At 35.5% G+C, this 16,529-nt stretch overlaps 1 long non-coding RNA gene across 2 annotated transcripts in view; it reads left to right on the top strand.

The window, feature by feature from the left end:
- LOC148107625 (uncharacterized) overlaps positions 1–16,005 on the top strand; it is a 178,209-nt gene extending 162,204 nt beyond the window's left edge. For both annotated transcript variants that reach the window (XR_015721946.1, XR_015721947.1), the window contains one exon: positions 15,956–16,005. This is a non-coding gene — a long non-coding RNA (uncharacterized LOC148107625). The remainder of the gene's footprint in view (positions 1–15,955) is intronic.
- The last annotated feature ends 524 nt before the right edge of the window (positions 16,006–16,529 follow it).

Raw genomic sequence — 16,529 nt, 5'->3', positions numbered from 1 at the left:
CTTGGTTGCTACATCCCTTGAGAATGGGATCTAGTTCTTAGCAAGAATAATGTTACCTGCCACCTAAATAAATGCTAAGATTTAGTGTGTGGAAATAACAAAGCCAGAAAGATGAAGTGGATTCTAGATATATTAAATCTGGGATAGCTTCAGATAACAGGCTTAAGCAATAAAGTGAAACTCTCATCCTGTATTCATAATGTCAGTGTTACTGCGGAAATGCTAGCTTGAAAATACAATCATCCACGGTTGTCTTCTTAAAATAATTTCTTCAGACCTTTTTTAAGTCCCTTTTACATGGAATGGTAATGTCACCAATTGGGGACCCTAGAGTTTTGCTAGGAAGGATTCCTGCTGACATCCTAGTGTTAGGTTTCTTTTGAATAATTTGGAATTGAAGGCATTTCTGTGTGGACAAGTACTTATTCCAAGAGGAGAGAATTATGTTGGAACAATTGGGCCTAGATCGAAAAAGGACTTGGATGGCTGTCCCGTTTATTAAACTGTGGGATAGAAGACTGAGGGGTTATAGTTTGAGGAAAGCAGATGCATTGTTAGATGCAGAATCAAAAACTGACTTTTCCAAGTGCAGAATTCACTACGGGCTTGAGGTGAAATTAAAAATACATAACCATTGAGTGTGCTTCTCTTCACGGTTGTGAAGAAATAGCAATCCTATCTGTTGTATTTGGAAGATCCCAAATGTGGGATCAGAAGTCCTGGGTAGAATCCTGGATCCCTTAACTAACTGGGTAACAAACAAATCAGTTCATCTCCCTGAGCCTCAGTTTGCTTACCTATATATTGGAGTTGGTAAGGTATTGTCTAATTCATACTGTTCTTATGATAATCAGAAGGGAATAATGCATGTGAAAATGTTTTGCAAACTGTAAAGAGACACGTAAATCTAATATGAAATTGTCATTAGGAAGTTAAAAGGTGGTGAAGGAATAAATAGGTACTTGAATACAAGCTTCCTAATGGCCAGGACATTATTTTGTTCAGTGATATGTCCTCAGTACGGAGGGAACAAGCAGGCACACGTAAGTACTCAGTAAGTAACTGTTAAGTGCAGAAATAAATAATTGTCTCACTTCCCTCTAGAAGGGCTAGGAACATCGTCCTTTTACTTTTGGGATTCTTAAAGAGTTCATGCCTTTGCCAGCAATCCAAAACCAATCTAAATCTCTTTTTTTTCTTGAGTAAAATGAGAATATTATCTTACTTTCCAATCTCAAGGGAGAAGATGCATTGTCAAACTTGATCTCTTTCAGTAATGAAATATTGCAAAAGACAACGTGCGTTCATATGCACATCAAGACTTCAAGTTAGGTCAGTAGAAATGTTAGCAAAAATTCAAACTTTGTATCTGCTGTGCTAATACCGCTCTTGTTTATGAAGTTTAGCTCATTAACAAAATACACGATTGCTAATGGCCTTATTAATTATGAGGGGAACCAGAAAAATAGTTGGCCTGTCCACACACACACACACACACACACACACACACACACACACACCAGTTCTGGTCTTTAATTTAAAATGTGACCTTAAAATAACCACTAGGAAAAAAAAAAAAAAAAAAAAAACCTAAGTTTTAGGATTGGAAATGTCAAACCACTCCATCAGACTTTGGATGGTTTTTCCCATTTCTTACTGTCTTTCAGAAATAAAAATCCATTGCTGTGGAAGAAGCTGTTTATAATGGTAACTGAGCTTGCAGAGTATGAGTCATCCCAGAGCACAATATACCAGATAGCATCACATAAAAATTTGTGATAATTTTTCTGAGAATTGGACTGAATTTTATCTTCATGCTAGCAGGAGAGAGAGGTTTTTCTAAATTATTCATTGTATAAACAAGTATGCTGGAAAGATATTCAAAATACCTAAAAGAAATAATTGTTTTCAAAATCCCTCTAGTGCTTGAGAAGTACCATTTATAAACAATTAATGGACATACTATAAATCATCCTTATGTATGTATGAAAAAACAAGATGTCTAAAGACCTCGTAGAAAACAATTTGCATCATTTTTACCATTCATTGTCTATATTGAAAGCTACAAAAATGACTTGAAAGCATTCTAAAATTCAGGGTTTTTTTCTGTTTGGGATTTATTTACATGTTCCAAATGAAATCTACACACCCCTACACACACACACACACATCTACCCACACATAGTCTGAAATAGTGAGGTTTTACTGTATTCTTTTCCCATCCAGGGAAGAAAATTGTATGTTGATTATGACTCTCTTTGTCTATGAAAAGAAAGAGCAGGGATCCCTACTGACTGCATTAGGCCCCTGTTCCCGGGCCTTACACAACTTCCCTAAGATAAGCATTGTGAGAGCCTCCCCCACAGACTTTGCCTTGTATCAGTGGAAGTGTAATTCGTAACTGTCTCTCGCCCGGGTTTTGGCAAAGAGCAGAGATCATTGAGGCCAAATTTCCTTGGGGAATGGTCTGAATTACTTGTCCACTTGAGTGATGGTCCTGGTGAAGTGTCTAATTGATGGAACTGCCTGGTGTTTATTGTTCTAATAGTCCTGAAGAAAGTCTGGATGATTCTCCATTAACCCACAATGAAACTCTAGGGGAGCATTTCCACAGCACTTCAGAGCTTGTTAACCTAAAAGTAATTGGGCATATAAATTTGGAGGGTCTTATTTGTTCTGCCAGCACTAAGTGGAAGAAAAGAACGGCCATATTTACTCTATTTAAATATTCCATTCAAAGGAAATATGCAGAAGTGATGCTAACTATCCCTGAGTCCTAAGAGAGAGATCTTGGAAAGATACCACAGCACACACATGAGCCATTATGCCGCTCACATTTGATCACAAATAGCCACATATGAGTGCTCTAGCATTTGTACTTTTATTTGTAGTGGCAGATAAAACAACAAATGCATCCAGTCATGAAAATACTATCCTGGCTCATTTTACTATGGCTTTCTGCACTCTATCTTTAGCTGGTTAATATTGACAATTCAGAGCAAACTGGGTATAGGAGAGTGGGAGGAAACATGGTAGAATTAGGCATGGGAATCATAAACCAATACAGAAGAACATTCTAAGAATCCGGTAGAATAGATGGGTAATTGTTAGGAAGATAAGCATCAGAGAAGAGTCTTCAAGAGGGTAACCACAGAGCCAAAGGGAGAGAGCAAGGATGGAGAACAGAGGATGGCGGTTGGGGAAGGTAGGCATTGGAATTGGTTTGCCATGCTTCAAATCAGCTTCCTTCTGCTGAATAGTCATGGTGTGATTTCAGCTGTGTTTTTCTCTGACCCCCAGCTTTCGTTTGGCTCCCAGCCAGGAGTGCTTGAAATAGTTGTGACCTTTGATGATACAGCTTCTTCTTTGTATATCCTCCTTGCGTGCACACACACACCTTCAGATAATGTACTAACAGACTGCTAAGTCACCCTACTGGGAGAGTAATATAGGTGCAGAGTGGTTCAATTCTTTGAACCATTAATACTGATTGACAAGTGTCCAGATTGGGTTCATTCTCCAGACTTATCTGTGAGTGAAGCAGGGTAAGGCATAGGCGTCTCGCATGATGAAACTCACTTGTTGTAACAAACCGTACTTGCCCATTATTTTAAATCCTTTTATGTGGACTCCAAACCACATATGGGGGCATAGTCCAAAAGCCCTTTGTAACAAACATTACTTGCCCTTTATTGTAAATCTTCTTGGCCTCATTTACCTCTGAACCCTTTGACCATCTTTTATTGCTCCAGAAACCATGGCGATGATCAACTTTATGTGGACTCCAAACCACACATGTGGGCACAGTCCAAAAGCCCTTGGCCACACGCCTGTCATGTACCCTTCACCTTCAGCCCTAGAGCCTCCCTGTTGATGCTCAAGCCTGCAGTTTTACAAGGTTGCTCTGTACGCAGGCACGTGCAGTCAGGAGATGTAAAGGAATTGCTATCTTATGGCACAAACCTTTGAACAGTGGGAAATCGTGTGCATCTTATAAAGTTCTCTCTCCTTCTCCTTCAGTGGACTGTTCAATGACTTAAGTACTTGGGAGGACATCTATGGATGGCGGGAAACACCAGGGATAAAATCTATATTTACTGGGAAAAAATGAGATTTGACATTTAGCATGGACTAGGTTGTTGTAGCAGAACATTACAGGGGACTACTAGGTAATTCACATCTTCCTGTTATAAAGTCTAGCATTTTAGGAATTGTCGGAAGTCCTATAAAATATATGCTTTTAATCTCATATTTTAGATAGTTGACCACGTAGATGTGGCTTCTGGTTTAGAGAACTTCAGAAAGGGTCTACAACAAATAAGAGAACATTGGTGTCCAGTCTAAAATAATCTCATCTCATGTGAAGCCTGAATATTTCTTGCATAAAAATGATGGCTGAGAATAAGGTGCCTCATTTTGTATGATAAGACGGATGAGGTCCAGGATGGCATCATGTCCCTGAGGTAGGAAGAAGATTTGTGATCAATTTTTATGAAATATTTCTCATAATACTGAGAGCTTGGGCTTTTTGGTTTTTCAGATCCAAGTTACATTATGAATTGGTGGTCATGTGTTATATTACTTTTTGGACATTCCAAACATTTTAGTTGACCTCATTAAAGGCATTATGTATTATTTGATACATTCTTTGGAATATATCATGACACCTTTGAAGAATATGCATTCCAGGACCCTAAAACTGTTTACCGGGGAGAATAATCATGCCGAAGGTAATCTTGAAGGAAGAGTCATCTAAGTCTGACTCTGGATTGACATCATAGTCAGCCTGAATGTGTTACATGCATGGTTCATGTACTGGGGGCAAGAGTCTTTTGTATGGAAGCAAAGATTTCAGATTGTTTCCTGTGTCAGTGGTTCTGTGGCTTTTCAGTATAAACATTTTCAGAAAGAAAATCAACATCGAAGTTGTGGTTTTTGAACATTTAGATTTTCTAGATCCAAATCTTATACTGATGTAAGAAACTCAAATTGCAAGTGTAAGATGAGGTTACCCATTAATCATGATTTCAGTTAATAGACCTTATCTAGGAAATGATTTCAGACTTCTGATGCTACCTTAATAGGAATTTTTTTCTTCTCCAACATTCATCAGAAATTATTCTTTGAAAAATAGATTTTGGAAGCCAGTAACAAGGTCTTATTGGGAAAGGATGGTGTTGAAGACCATCTTGGAAATACTCATCTTGCGAGATCAGATATTCTTGATTGGGGCATATCAGTATAAGAGATGCCATAAAGTAATGCTTGAGGTTTCCTAAGCCACTGGGCATTTAAGGAATGTATGAACATTCTTCAGGGGGCTTTTTTTCAAGGGGGAGGAGCAAAAGAGAAGTGGGACATTAAATACTAGAAATAAGCAGTAAATTCTAGGAAGTACTGATTTTTCCTGAAGCTCTTGTGAGTTAGTTAACCAATACTAAGATTACTTTTGTGGATATTATTTGTTTCATTTAAAGATCACAGAAAACTCAACACTGGCTGATGACTTTCACTTTTATAAAGGTTAATATTGAAATAATTTCACCTTAAATAACACCAATGCTTTCCCTTCATTGCACCCACCTCGCTTCTAATTATCTCTCTTCTGTAAATGTTTTTCAGTAGGTCATAATTACATAAGTGCAGGGACCATGTCTGTCTTGCATAAAGTTACATACCAGGAAATCCATTATCAACAAATGTTTGTGAAATTAATGAATGAATGAACTAAAATAATTTAGTATTCCTTTGTTGGTTGTATTAAAACTGGGCCATTAGAAAGAAAAAAAAAAAAAACCCAAACTTATCCAGATACAGAAAATTATCTTGTTCTTCAGTTTATCCATTTTTGTTATTTACCAAATATGTGTTGAGAATTTTGTATATACCTAATGTCATGCAACATACTAGGGATTTTCAGGGAAACAAAAACAACATAAGACAAACATCCAAAAATGGTTCCTGACTGTATAGAGATCTCATTTACTAAATTTTAGGATAATATAAGGGAAAACATTGTCCACAATTTCTGTATCAAAAAACAAAAGGAATCATAAAGAATTGACATATAAGGTTTAGAATATGCATTCACATACCACCTGCCTAAATTTGAGCAGATTACTTATTTTTATAAGGGAGAAAGCAAACTACCTTCCAAAATATCTTCTCCCAAAATAATGGGGGACTTGGTTTTTAGTGAATTGCATGATTGCTCAAAATAAAAGCTATTTTTTTTTTGCAGTTTGTATGTGTTGCTCTGAAAAATAGAACATAAATATAAGCAATGTGTACAACTCTATGTAACCTAAAAAGAAAGGGGCATGCCCTTCTCTTCATCTTTTTCTGTCCTGGAAAATGGATGTGTTGTTGAGCCATCTGGGTTGATAAAGACAAAGGACGTATTCTATGGGTAGTAGAAGTACAAGATAAAAATGGTCTTTGGCCTTTAACAAATTCATAAAATAATCTAGTGTACAAGTTCTGATTTTACCTGATAAAAGGGGAGAAGTCATCAGAAAAAAAAAATATGTGTGTGTATATATATATGTAGATGAACCACAATTGACAAGATTTAAAAGAGAAATAGAGAATCCATAATCATAGACTCATTAGGAGATTTTTAAAAAATGCTTCCTCAAGTAACTGATTAAAAAATTAGAAAAATATCAGTACATCAGTAGAAGACACAAACGATACTACTAACCAACTTCATTTCATTGAATTTCTAGAACACTTCCTCCAATGACTGTAGAAAGTACTTTACTTTCAAGTACACGTGATATATTTTCCAAGATAGAACATAAACTAGATCACAAAATAAGGCTTGCAAATTTAAAAATAGAAGTGTTCTCTGACCAATGTATGGTTAAAATGAGAAATCAGTAACAGTAAGATATCTAAGAAAGCTCCAAATATCTATAATTAAACACCACAATTCTGGAGATGAAATGACAGAAAAACTAGAAAAAATTTTGATATTAATAACAAGGGAAAAAAATAAAAATTTATGGGATGCAGCTAAATCAAGACTAAGAAATGTATAGCTTTGTTTAAGTGGGCCATGTTTCACTCTTGAATTTTATCAAATTTTAACACTTTTCTTAATCCTTAACTCATAATTTTAATTTTTATTTTATCATTCTTAATTTTGATTTTAATTCCAATGTAGTTAACATATATTGTTATCTTTGTTGCAGGTGTACAATATAATAATTCAATTCTGTACATTACTCAGTGCTCATCACAATATGTGTACTCATAATCCCCTTCACCTAAGGAATTCATAACTTTAAATGTGTATTTTAGGAAAGAAGACAGATCTAATCGATGACCTAAGGTTCCAACTTAAGAAGCAAGAAAATAAATAAGGGACAAAGTAAAATCAAAGATACAGAATGCAAGAAATGATAAAAATAAGAAAAAAATAAGTAAAATAGTAAAATTAACAAGATTTTTAATTGAGAAAATAAGCAATGTCTAAAGCTAGTTCTTTGATTAGACCAATAAAATAACCTAAATTTTCTAAAATTAAAGAACATAAATCATTATTGACAAAAATGAAAAATAAGTTATCACTACAGATCTTACAGGCATTAAAATAGTAAGAGAAAACTATCACCAACTTTATACCAATGAACATAACTTAGATGAATTGGACTAGTTCTGGGAAAAATCCAAGTTGTCAAAATTGGCAGAAGAAAAAAGGGAAAATATGAATAAATCTAAATATATGTTTCTATTTAAAAATTAGAATTTATATCAAGTCTCTTACCCAAAAGAAAACTCCAGGTTTGAATGGCCCTGCTAAAGAATTCCATCAAACATTCAAGGAAGAGATAACTCCAATCCTATAGAAACATTTTCAAAAATTAGAAGAAGAAACAGTACTCAAAATCATGTTATTAGACCAACATCACTCTAAATTTCAAAACTCTAGAAAGTAACTCAAAAAGAAAATTACACACTGATATTCCTCATGAGTATAGACGGGAATATTCTTTTAAAATAATAAACCAAATTCAACAATATGCAAAAAGGATCATATAACATGGCTAAGTACGATCTATCCCAGTAATGCAAATTTAATTTACATTAAACAACAACAACAATAATCAACATAAATCACCCATTAATAGAATGTAGGAGAAAAAAAATAAGGTTATTTCAATAGATTTTGAAAAGCATTGAAAACTGTTCAACACACAATGATATTTAAAATGCTCCACAAAGTAGAAATAGTAGGAAAATTCTTCAAATTGATAAAGGCACTCATAACAAGTCATAATATCGTAATTAACAATAAACGGTTAACTTGGTTACCTGCAAACATTAAAAACAAAGCATGATTGCCTACTTTTACCACTTTTATTCAAAATTGTACTGTAGGTCCTAGCCAATTCAATAAGGCAATAAGATGATGTAAACAGAGTAAGTTTTGACAAAAAAGAAGTAAATACTTATTGCGTCTAGATTATATAACTTCTTCTCTAAAAAATTTCAAGGAACCTACAAAACAAGTACTAGAACTAATACATGAATTTAACAAGGTGTCAAAAAATACAAGAATTATATTGCAATACCAAATACATTCTTATAGATTAGCAGTAATTAATTGAAAATGAAATTTAAAATATATTAATAGTAGCTCCCCCCAAAATAAAATACTTAGTATTCAACATAATAAAATGTGTCCAAGATCACTACATTGAAAAATCAGAATAATCAAAAAAAATAAATGCAAAGATATACTGTGCATATGGTTTGGAAGACCTAATATTGTTAAGATAGTAACTCACCCCAAATTGATCTATAGACTCAAAATAATCCAATTAAAATTTCAGGAATATTTCTTTTTTTTTTTTTTAAGATTTTATTTATTCATTTTAGACAGAGAGAGAGCATGAGAGGCAGAGTAAGAGGGAGGAGCAGGCTTCCCGTTGAGCAGGGAGTCCAACTCAGGGCTCAATCCCAGAACCCTGGGATCATGACCTGAACTGAAGGCAGATCATTAACCGACTGAGTCACCCAGGAGCATCCAGGATTTCTTTTTAATAGAAACTGATAAGATTATTGACATGAAAATGCTAAGAAATTAGAATAACCAATGATTTAAAAAAAAAAAACTGGAGGATTTACCTGTTTTCAAGACAGCAATCAAGAAAGTTTGATATTGCAGACAAGCACATAGATCAATGGAACTGAGTAGTGAATCGAGAAATATAGTAGGTGTGTATGGGCCATTGATTTTTAACAAAAATACAAAGGTAATTCATATGGGGAAAATTAACATTGATTAATTTACCTAATCACATCCATAAAAATTTACTCAAAAATATATCATACAATTTCTGGAGGTAAAAAAGAGACAATTTTTGCAAACTTAGGCAAGGTAACAGATTCTTAGATAAACACAAAAAGCATGAACCATAAAAGAAAAAAAGTAATAATATGGACTTCAAAAAAAAAAAAAAAACCAAACAAACAAACAAACATTTGCTATTTGAAGGACACCACTGAGAAAACAAAGACAAGCCACCATTAGGGGGAAAAGTTTATAACATATCAGTCAAAGAACTTTCAATCAGAAGATATAAAAAAACTTTGCAACTCAATAATAAGAAAACACCATAATAAGAAAATGAGTAAGAGATATGATCAGAGATCTCACAAAAGAAGTTCAATAAGCACCTAAAATGATGCTCACTATCATTAGTCATCAGATAAATACAAATTATAATCAAAGTGAGACAACTCTATACAAATATTAGAATGACTAAAATTAAAATGACTGACCATACCAAGTGTTGGTGAGAATCAGGAGCAACTAGAAATCTCTTACCATTCTTTTGGAAATGTAAAATGGCTATAATCATTTTGAAAAATAATCCGAGAGTTTCTTAAAATGTTAAATACTTATTAATCAACTTAATCATTCCACTTCTGGTTATCACCCAAGAGAAAGGAATGCATAGGCCCACACTTATGCATGAATGTTCTTAGCAGCTTTATTTATAGTAGCCATCACATAGGAAAGAAAAAATAAAAACACAAATATCCATCAGGTAAATGGGTAAATGCATTGTGGTATATTCATACTGCAATGGAATAGTACTCAGCAATAACAAGGAAAATAAAAACAACTATATATATAATATGTAGGCAATTATCAAAATTTTTATAATGAGTGGGGCACCTGGATGGCTCAGTTGGTTGAGGATTGGACTCTTGATTTCATCTCAGTCATGATCTCAGGGTCCTAGGATCAAGCCCCATGTTAGCTTTTGCACTCAGAGGAGGATGTGCTTGAGATTCTCTCTCTCCCTCTCCTTCTGCCTCTGCCCTGCTTGCACACACTCTCTTTCCCTCTAAATAAATACATGAATGAAATCTATAAAAAAAAAAAAAAAAGTCTTTACACTGAATGAAATAAGCCAGGTGAGAAAGAGTGTATATAGTTGCAGAGGAGGTATCTGTGGTTGTCTGGGATTGAAGGTGAATGCAGGGATAAATTGAAATGTCATAAGGAAACTTTTAAGGATGGTAGCAATGTCATTATCCTCATTGTAGTGATGGTTTCACATTCTGGAAATATTTTAGAACACATAAAACTGTATCTTTTACATCTGTGCAATTTATTTTACTTCAACTGAAAATCAGTAAGATTGTAAAAATTATGATAATTACAATAAGAGTGTAAAGAAAAGGGCCATAAATTTATTGGGAAATTTAGGAAGGATTTTTGGATAAGGTAGTATGTTTAGGCTTCATGTCACAAGCCCTGTATATTTTTTAATTTATTTATTTTATTTTTTTTTTCTTACACAGTACACAGCACTTACCACAACACATACCCTCCCCAAAGTCCATCACCCAGTCACCCCATCCCCTCCCCCAGCAATCCTCAGTTTGTTTCCTGAGATTTAGAGTCTCTTATGGTTTGTCTCCCTGTTTGGTTTCATCTTGTTTCATTTTTTTCCTCTCTTCCCCTATGATCCTCTGCCTTGTTTCTCAAATTCCACATATCAGTGAGATTATATGACAATTGTCTTTCTCTAATTGACTTATTTTGCTTAGCATAATACCCTCTAGTTCCATCCATGCTGTTGGAAATGACAAGATCTCATTTTTTTGATGGCTGCATAATATTCCACATCTTCTTTATCCATTCATCTGTCAATGGACATCTGGGCTCTTTCCAATAGTTTGGCTCTTGTGGACATTGCTGCTATAAACATTGGTGTGCAGGTGCCCTTTCAGATTACTACATTTCTATCTTTGGGGTAAATACCCAGTAGTGCAATTGCTGGGTCATAGGATAGCTCTATTTTCAACTTTCTGAGGAACCTCCACACTGTTTTCCAGAGTGGCTGCACCAGCTTGCATTGCCACCAACAGCATAGGAGGGTTCCCCTTTCTCCACATCCTCACCAAGTCTTATTGTGGTTTTGATTTGTATTTCCCTGATGTCAAGTGATGTTGAGTACTTTTTCATGTGCCTGTTGGCCATTTGGATGTCTTCATTACAGAAATTTCTGTTCATATCATCTGCCCATTTCTTGATTGGATTATTTGTTCCTTGGGTGTTGAGTTTGATAAGTTCTTTATAGATTTTGGATGCTACCTCTTTATCTGATACATCATTTGCAGATATCTTCTCCCATTCTGTGGTTGTCTTTTAGTTTTGTTGACTGTTTCCTTTACTGTGCAAAAGGTTTTTATCTTGATGAAGTCCCAATAGTTCATTTTTGCCCTTGATTCCCTTGTCTTTGGCGATGTATCTAGGAAGAAGTTGCTGCAGCTGAGGTTGAAGAGGTTGTTGCCTGTGTTCTCCTCAAGGATTTTGATGGATTCCTGTCTCACATTTAGTGTTTTTTTTTTAATAAAATTTTTTTTATTATGTTAGTCACTATACAGTACATCCCAAGTTTTTGGTGGAAAGTTCCATGATTCATTACTTGCATATAACACCCAGTGCACCATGCAATATGTGCCCGCCTTAATACCCATCACCAGCCTATCCCTATCCCCCACCCCCTCCCCTCTAAAGCCCTCAGTTCGTTTCCCAGAGTCCATAGTCTCTCATGGTTCATTCCCCCTTCTTTTTACCCCCCCTTCCTTCTTCCCTTTCTTCTCCTACTGATCTTCCTACTTCTTATGTTCCATAAATGAGTGAAACCATATGATAATTGTCTTTCTCTTCTTGACCTACTTCGCTTAGCATCACCTCCTCCAGTCCTGTCCATGTTGCTGCAAATGTTGTGTAATCGTTCTTTCTGACTCAGCCTGTCTCACATTAGATCTTTCATCCATTTTGAGTCTTTTTGTGTGTGTGGTGTGAGGAAACGATCCAGTCTCATTCTTCTGCATGTGGTTGTCCGATTTTTCCAACACCATTTGTTGAAGACACTGTCTTTTTTCCATTGGATATTCTTCCTGTTTTGTCGAAGATTAGTTGACCATAGAGTTGAGGGTCCATTTCTGAGTTCTCTATTCTGTTCTGTTGATTTATGTGTCTATTTTTGTGCCAGTATCATACTGTCTTGATGATTACAGCTTTGTAATAGAGCTTGAAGTCTGGAATTGTGATGCCACCGGCTTTGGTTTTCTTTGTCAACATTTCTGTGGCTATTTGGGGTCTTTTCTGGTTCCTTACAAATTTTAGGATTATTTATTCCATTTCTGTGAAAAAAGTTGCTGTTATTTTGATAGGGATTGCATTGAATGTGTAGATTGCTCTAGGTAGGATAGACATTTGAACAACATTTGTTCTTCCAGTCCATGAGCATGGAATGTTTTTTCATTTCTTTGTGTCTTCCTCAATTTCTTTCATGAGTATTCTATAGTTTCCTGAGTCCAGATTCTTTGCCTCTTTGGTTAGATTTATTCCTAGGTATCTTATGGTTTTGGGTGTAATTGTAAATGGGATTGACTCCTTAATTTCTCTTTCTTCTGTCTCATTGTTAGTGTATAGAAATGCAACTGATTTCTTTGCATTGATTTTATATCCTGCCACTTTACTCAATTCCAGTATGAATTCTAGCAGTTTTGGGGTGGGTCTTTTGGGTTTTCCAAGCCCTGTACATATGTTTAAGATTTATTTATTTATTTCAGAGAGAGCGAGCATGAGCATGAGGGGCAGAGGGAGAGGTAGAGAATCTCAAGTAAACTCTGTACTGAGTTCAGAGCCCGAGTTAGGGTTTGATCTCACGACCATGAGAACATGACCTGAGTCCAAACCAAGAGTGGAAGTTCAACACTCTGTGCCACCCACATGCCCCACAAGGCCTGTAATTTTAGAAGACCACAGGTGGGTTGCTGAAATTTTTCTTAACTTTTTATTTGGGTAGGCAGAAGTTTCTTTCCTAGTTTTCAAGTGTCAGAAGAAAAAAAAATGTTGGCAGCATATCCCTAAGTCAGCCTGTCTTACAAACTATTTCATTTCCTTAGACTTTCAGAGGTGAGGATGCTTTGTGGGACTAGATCTCGTTGTTTCCTCAGAGGTTCCAGGAGAGGCACAGATGTAACTTCTTGCTAGAAAACTCAATCAGACAAGAGGAGAGGTACCAGACCCTGTTGGGATAGGCTCAAGTGGTTAAGCACATCTGGGCTTCACTGCACAGGCTTCCTCAGTGCCTCCTGTTCAAAATTTTAAATACATCTGAGATTTTAAAAAAAGTACATGAATAAACATTTAAAAAATAAAAACATTTATATGTAAAAATGTATTATTAATAATGTGCACACATATATGTAATTGTTTTTAGAAAAATTTTTTGAAGATTTTATTTGTTTATTCGACAGAGAGAGAGAGTGTGCACACACACACACACAGGGGGAGGGACAGGCAGAGGAAGAGGGAGAAGTGTGGCTCCATCGCAGGACCCTGAGATCGCGAGCTGAAGGCAGATGCTCAACAGACTGAGCCACTCAGGTGCCCCCATATATATGTAATTAATACCAACGTTTTATAGAGAGACTGAAGACAGATTATACTTGTGCTTCAAGTAAGAAATTTGCCTGAATGCCCTCCTTTGATCATCTCTTCCCTTCCTTCAGTTTCCCTTCCATAGCAATGGCTTCATCCCACAAGTCCTTCCCTGTTTCTCTCCAAACTCTCCATGCTTGTCCTTTTAGCCATTGCCCATTGTTCTAGGCCTTCAGCTAGTTGCCCCTCACCTAGCAAGATTTAGGAAAAAAACACAAAACAAACAAGCAAAAAACCACAAAAACCTCTATTCTTTTAATCACAGATCTCTTCCCTCAGACTTGTTCTTATCTCCTCTTGCTAATGTGGAAGTAAAGTTTGTGGTCAGCTTGGTATTTGTTTCTGAGTAGTCAATTATTTCCTTTCCAGATGCTTAGAGAATTTCGTTTTCCTTATGGTAAAATTTTAAAATTTTACTATAAGAAAGAATATCTTAGTATTTTAAAAATCATTGCCATGGGTAGTTTTCAATGTTGTTTATCAAATATTTTCTCTCAGAGCATTCTGTTGAAGGGTCTTTCCTGATCTCTTGAATTTCAGTGTAGCCATATGACTTACTTTGGTCGATGAGATGTGAGCCAACAGGTTATGCACCATTTCCTGGTAGAAGTTCTGAGAATCAGTGTATGATTTACAGTGTTTCCTTTTCCTGTCTTGTCAATCATAAAAGTGCAAAGATGGAGGTTCCAGAAGCCCACATTCACCATAGATTTATAGCATGAGCAAGAAGTGACCTTTTGTTATTTTAAGCCACTGAAATTTGAGGATCTGTTTTTTACTTCAATTCATCTTTCCTCAGTGATAACAGTGCTAGGATTCTGATGGTTTAAGGTCTTTGATTAAAGAATAAAAAAGCAAAACAAAATACATAAGCCAAAAGCAAAGCAAGAAAATTAAAAAAAGAACTTGAATTCTATTTCTAGCTCACCAAACTTCTTTTATCGTATTTCTATTGTATTTTAGTTCTTATGAGTTCTTTCCCCATAGCAAAGTCTGTAATTCTCAAATGAAATCTCCATTCAGTTATCTTAAATTTTATATATTTTTATTATGTTTCTCTGTTTATGCTTTTCTCATATGGTGGTATTTCTCAACCTTATCCTCTATATCCCTGGTTTATTTATTTGCTTATTATTTAAAAGCTATTAATTTAAAAGCTCTTCCTAATGCACATAACTGAGTGGGGTTTTTTCCTCCATAGTACTGATAACTGGGATAAAATTTCTAGGACATAAGTAAATCACTAATTTTCATAGATATTGTCATAATCTTAAAGTTAAGTCAATCGATAATCCCTCTGAGAATTTGTAAGTACCAATTTCCTGCGTTCTTAATAACTTTAGACATTAATGTTGTTTAAGTTTGGTCCAGCTAGTGGCAGATAGTCCATGATTGTTTATATTTGCTCCCTCTGATGTCTGTCTATACTTCCATGGTGACCTACAGTATCCCAGCATGCCCTGCTCACTTTTATTTTATTTTTTTATCACTTTTTTTGTATATGAATATTTCCGTTGACAGGAATTTCAGGATTTAGTTGACTCAGTGAACTTCCATCAAGCCAGCTCAACTTCTTGCTTTGTTGAATCTTGTGGTTTATTGAGTCTCAGCAGTCTGTTAATAATTATGGGGAACATGCTGGGAAAGAAGTAATGGCTGTGGCTTGCTCGGAAATTGTTCCCAGACATCCGGAGATCAACTGCCTGTTGGGTTTTTGTTTTTCATCTTTTGTTATTTGTTTTGTTTTGTTGTGTTGTGTTTTTTTTCTCAGTGCAGTACCTTCTTCTGAGATTTCAGGACAAATTGTCAAAAGAGTAACATTATGTCCCTCCTGTCCTAGTTCAGAAGGCAGATCAACTGTAGTGTAAAGCAAAAGTGTTTCTTCACGGTTGTGGAAATTTCTCTGGACCTCACTATATGAATTCTTCCCAGTTTTAGTTTACAATTCTGTTCAATTTCCTTTTCACATAGGTCTTGAGTATTTTTACGGAACATTTGGAGGTTGAATGTAAGATAAGGTGAGTAGGCTATTTATTAGCTCAAAATGCTGCCTTATCTGTTTTTCTCAATATTTCCCAGAACTCTCATAGTGACATCTAAGGGGAAAGTGAGTCTCTCCAAATATTGTGCCAAAGATTTCAAAACAAGAAGGAGGGAAAGTTACAACTAGAGCCAAGATTCTTTTAAATTACGAGTTCTCTTCACTATATCGTGGTGTTTTCTTTAACGTGGTGATAGAATAGCTCTTAAAATGTACTTATGTTTTCAAGCAATATTTCAATAATGTATCCATTTCGTAAGAAGAACTCTACCAGAGAAGGGATAATGCAAGTCTTTCTGGGGTTTAGGTGGTCTCATGTCCTTTACATTGCCTGGGAAGTTCCTAATCCCGTAGGCAGAGCCTGAAAACAGAAAGCAGCCAGGCATGAACCAGTGCTCTGTCCTGGCCCATTAGGCTAATGAATGAGGTGAAGGTAAAGTACCATTCTTCTACTCTTCTATTTGTTCATAGTCACTCATCGCATAGACAGGTAAAGGTGTGTAG

The sequence above is a fragment of the Ursus americanus genome, chromosome 27 (assembly GCF_024610735.1).
Source record: "Ursus americanus isolate L20-20 chromosome 27, mUrsAme1.1.p, whole genome shotgun sequence".
Taxonomy (NCBI): domain Eukaryota; kingdom Metazoa; phylum Chordata; class Mammalia; order Carnivora; family Ursidae; genus Ursus; species Ursus americanus.
This window is presented reverse-complemented; position numbering and strand designations above follow the sequence as displayed.